A 5,000-nucleotide genomic window follows, 5' to 3' on the forward strand; every position below is an offset into this window, starting at 1 on the left:
AGGGACGGTGCTGCCTCACGCTTCGCTCGCTGTTCGCCGCTCGCCGCTCGCTCGCGCAACCTAAAATGGCCAGTTTTGGCCCGTTTTTGGGCTGTTTTGGCCTGTTTTTGGTCCGTTCTTGCGTGGCACGGCGACCGTCGTGAGCGGAGCAAAACGTCAGCCATCTCAGCACCCTGGAACCCCCCGGGTGGCACAGGGCTGGATGGGGCTTTCGTATAGCAGGGACGGTGCTGCCTCTCGCTTCGCTCGCTGTTCGCCGCTCACCGCTCGCTCGCTCAGCCAAAAATGGCCAGTTTTGGCCCGTTTTTGGGCTGTTTTGGCCTGTTTTTGGTCCGTTCTTGCATGGCGCGGTGACCGTCGTGAGCGGAGCAAAACGTCAGCCATCTCAGCACCCTGGAACCCCCCGGGTGGCACAGGGCTGGATGGGGCTTTCGTATAGCAGGGACGGTGCTGCCTCACGCTTCGCTCGCTGTTCGCCGCTCGCCGCTCGCTCGCGCAGCCAAAAATGACCAGTTTTGGCCCGTTTTTGGGCTGTTTTGGCCTGTTTATGGTCCGTTCTTGCGTGGTGCGGTGACCGTCGTGAGCGGAGCAAAACGTCAGCCATCTCAGCACCCTGGAACCCCCCGGGTGGCACAGGGCTGGATGGGGCTTTCGTATATAGCAGGGACGGTGCTGCCTCTCGCTTCGCTCGCTGTCCGCCGCTCGCCGCTCGCTCGCGCAGCCAAAAATGGCCAGTTTTGGCCCGTTTTTGGGCCGTTTTGGCCAGTTTTTGGCCTGTTCTTGCATTGCGCGGTGACCGTCGAGAGCGGAGCAAAACGTCAGCCATCTCAGCACCCTGGAACCCCCCGGGTGGCACAGGGCTGGATGGGGCTTTCGTATAGCAGGGACGGTGCTGCCTCTCGCTTCGCTCGCTGTCCGCCGCTCGCCGCTCGCTCGTGCAGCCAAAAATGGCCAGTTTTGGCCCGTTTTTGGGCCGTTTTGGCCAGTTTTTGGCCTGTTCTTGCATTGCGCGGTGACCGTCGAGAGCGGAGCAAAACGTCAGCCATCTCAGCACCCTGGAACCCCCCGGGTGGCACAGGGCTGGATGGGGCTTTCGTATAGCAGGGACGGTGCTGCCTCTCGCTTCGCTCGCTGTCCGCCGCTCGCCGCTCGCTCGTGCAGCCAAAAATGGCCAGTTTTGGCCCGTTTTTGGGCCGTTTTGGCCAGTTTTTGGCCTGTTCTTGCATTGCGCGGTGACCGTCGAGAGCGGAGCAAAACGTCAGCCATCTCAGCACCCTGGAACCCCCCGGGTGGCACAGGGCTGGATGGGGCTTTCGTATAGCAGGGACGGTGCTGCCTCTCGCTTCGCTCGCTGTCCGCCGCTCGCCGCTCGCTCGTGCAGCCAAAAATGGCCAGTTTTGGCCCGTTTTTGGGCCGTTTTGGCCAGTTTTTGGCCTGTTCTTGCATTGCGCGGTGACCGTCGAGAGCGGAGCAAAACGTCAGCCATCTCAGCACCCTGGAACCCCCCGGGTGGCACAGGGCTGGATGGGGCTTTCGTATAGCAGGGACGGTGCTGCCTCTCGCTTCGCTCGCTGTCCGCCGCTCGCCGCTCGCTCGTGCAGCCAAAAATGGCCAGTTTTGGCCCGTTTTTGGGCCGTTTTGGCCAGTTTTTGGCCTGTTCTTGCATTGCGCGGTGACCGTCGAGAGCGGAGCAAAACGTCAGCCATCTCAGCACCCTGGAACCCCCCGGGTGGCACAGGGCTGGATGGGGCTTTCGTATAGCAGGGACGGTGCTGCCTCTCGCTTCGCTCGCTGTCCGCCGCTCGCCGCTCGCTCGTGCAGCCAAAAATGGCCAGTTTTGGCCCGTTTTTGGGCCGTTTTGGCCAGTTTTTGGCCTGTTCTTGCATTGCGCGGTGACCGTCGAGAGCGGAGCAAAACGTCAGCCATCTCAGCACCCTGGAACCCCCCGGGTGGCACAGGGCTGGATGGGGCTTTCGTATAGCAGGGACGGTGCTGCCTCTCGCTTCGCTCGCTGTCCGCCGCTCGCCGCTCGCTCGTGCAGCCAAAAATGGCCAGTTTTGGCCCGTTTTTGGGCCGTTTTGGCCAGTTTTTGGCCTGTTCTTGCATTGCGCGGTGACCGTCGAGAGCGGAGCAAAACGTCAGCCATCTCAGCACCCTGGAACCCCCCGGGTGGCACAGGGCTGGATGGGGCTTTCGTATAGCAGGGACGGTGCTGCCTCTCGCTTCGCTCGCTGTCCGCCGCTCGCCGCTCGCTCGTGCAGCCAAAAATGGCCAGTTTTGGCCCGTTTTTGGGCCGTTTTGGCCAGTTTTTGGCCTGTTCTTGCATTGCGCGGTGACCGTCGAGAGCGGAGCAAAACGTCAGCCATCTCAGCACCCTGGAACCCCCCGGGTGGCACAGGGCTGGATGGGGCTTTCGTATAGCAGGGACGGTGCTGCCTCTCGCTTCGCTCGCTGTCCGCCGCTCGCCGCTCGCTCGTGCAGCCAAAAATGGCCAGTTTTGGCCCGTTTTTGGGCCGTTTTGGCCAGTTTTTGGCCTGTTCTTGCATTGCGCGGTGACCGTCGAGAGCGGAGCAAAACGTCAGCCATCTCAGCACCCTGGAACCCCCCGGGTGGCACAGGGCTGGATGGGGCTTTCGTATAGCAGGGACGGTGCTGCCTCTCGCTTCGCTCGCTGTCCGCCGCTCGCCGCTCGCTCGCGCAGCCAAAAATGGCCAGTTTTGGCCCGTTTTTGGGCCGTTTTGGCCAGTTTTTGGCCTGTTCTTGCATTGCGCGGTGACCGTCGAGAGCGGAGCAAAACGTCAGCCATCTCAGCACCCTGGAACCCCCCGGGTGGCACAGGGCTGGATGGGGCTTTCGTATAGCAGGGACGGTGCTGCCTCTCGCTTCGCTCGCTGTCCGCCGCTCGCCGCTCGCTCGTGCAGCCAAAAATGGCCAGTTTTGGCCCGTTTTTGGGCCGTTTTGGCCAGTTTTTGGCCTGTTCTTGCATTGCGCGGTGACCGTCGAGAGCGGAGCAAAACGTCAGCCATCTCAGCACCCTGGAACCCCCCCCGGGTGGCACAGGGCTGGATGGGGCTTTCGTATAGCAGGGACGGTGCTGCCTCTCGCTTCGCTCGCTGTCCGCCGCTCGCCGCTCGCTCGTGCAGCCAAAAATGGCCAGTTTTGGCCCGTTTTTGGGCCGTTTTGGCCAGTTTTTGGCCTGTTCTTGCATTGCGCGGTGACCGTCGAGAGCGGAGCAAAACGTCAGCCATCTCAGCACCCTGGAACCCCCCGGGTGGCACAGGGCTGGATGGGGCTTTCGTATAGCAGGGACGGTGCTGCCTCTCGCTTCGCTCGCTGTCCGCCGCTCGCCGCTCGCTCGTGCAGCCAAAAATGGCCAGTTTTGGCCCGTTTTTGGGCCGTTTTGGCCAGTTTTTGGCCTGTTCTTGCATTGCGCGGTGACCGTCGAGAGCGGAGCAAAACGTCAGCCATCTCAGCACCCTGGAACCCCCCGGGTGGCACAGGGCTGGATGGGGCTTTCGTATAGCAGGGACGGTGCTGCCTCTCGCTTCGCTCGCTGTCCGCCGCTCGCCGCTCGATCGCGCAGCCAAAAATGGCCAGTTTTGGCCCGTTTTTGGGCCGTTTTGGCCAGTTTTTGGCCTGTTCTTGCATTGCGCGGTGACCGTCGAGAGCGGAGCAAAACGTCAGCCATCTCAGCACCCTGGAACCCCCCGGGTGGCACAGGGCTGGATGGGGCTTTCGTATAGCAGGGACGGTGCTGCCTCTCGCTTCGCTCGCTGTCCGCCGCTCGCCGCTCGCTCGTGCAGCCAAAAATGGCCAGTTTTGGCCCGTTTTTGGGCCGTTTTGGCCAGTTTTTGGCCTGTTCTTGCATTGCGCGGTGACCGTCGAGAGCGGAGCAAAACGTCAGCCATCTCAGCACCCTGGAACCCCCCGGGTGGCACAGGGCTGGATGGGGCTTTCGTATAGCAGGGACGGTGCTGCCTCTCGCTTCGCTCGCTGTCCGCCGCTCGCCGCTCGCTCGTGCAGCCAAAAATGGCCAGTTTTGGCCCGTTTTTGGGCCGTTTTGGCCAGTTTTTGGCCTGTTCTTGCATTGCGCGGTGACCGTCGAGAGCGGAGCAAAACGTCAGCCATCTCAGCACCCTGGAACCCCCCGGGTGGCACAGGGCTGGATGGGGCTTTCGTATAGCAGGGACGGTGCTGCCTCTCGCTTCGCTCGCTGTCCGCCGCTCGCCGCTCGCTCGTGCAGCCAAAAATGGCCAGTTTTGGCCCGTTTTTGGGCCGTTTTGGCCAGTTTTTGGCCTGTTCTTGCATTGCGCGGTGACCGTCGAGAGCGGAGCAAAACGTCAGCCATCTCAGCACCCTGGAACCCCCCGGGTGGCACAGGGCTGGATGGGGCTTTCGTATAGCAGGGACGGTGCTGCCTCTCGCTTCGCTCGCTGTCCGCCGCTCGCCGCTCGCTCGCGCAGCCAAAAATGGCCAGTTTTGGCCCGTTTTTGGGCCGTTTTGGCCAGTTTTTGGCCTGTTCTTGCATTGCGCGGTGACCGTCGAGAGCGGAGCAAAACGTCAGCCATCTCAGCACCCTGGAACCCCCCGGGTGGCACAGGGCTGGATGGGGCTTTCGTATAGCAGGGACGGTGCTGCCTCTCGCTTCGCTCGCTGTCCGCCGCTCGCCGCTCGCGCAGCCAAAAATGGCCAGTTTTGGCCCGTTTTTGGGCCGTTTTGGCCAGTTTTTGGCCTGTTCTTGCATTGCGCGGTGACCGTCGAGAGCGGAGCAAAACGTCAGCCATCTCAGCACCCTGGAACCCCCCGGGTGGCACAGGGCTGGATGGGGCTTTCGTATAGCAGGGACGGTGCTGCCTCTCGCTTCGCTCGCTGTTCGCCGCTCGCCGCTCGCTCGCGCAGCCAAAAATGGCCAGTTTTGGCCCGTTTTTGGGCTGTTTTGGCCAGTTTTTGGCCTGTTCTTGCGTGGTGCGGTGACCGTCGTGAGCGGAGCAAAACGTCAG

The sequence above is a fragment of the Musa acuminata genome, unplaced genomic scaffold (assembly GCF_036884655.1).
Source record: "Musa acuminata AAA Group cultivar baxijiao unplaced genomic scaffold, Cavendish_Baxijiao_AAA HiC_scaffold_904, whole genome shotgun sequence".
Classification (NCBI taxonomy): domain Eukaryota; kingdom Viridiplantae; phylum Streptophyta; class Magnoliopsida; order Zingiberales; family Musaceae; genus Musa; species Musa acuminata.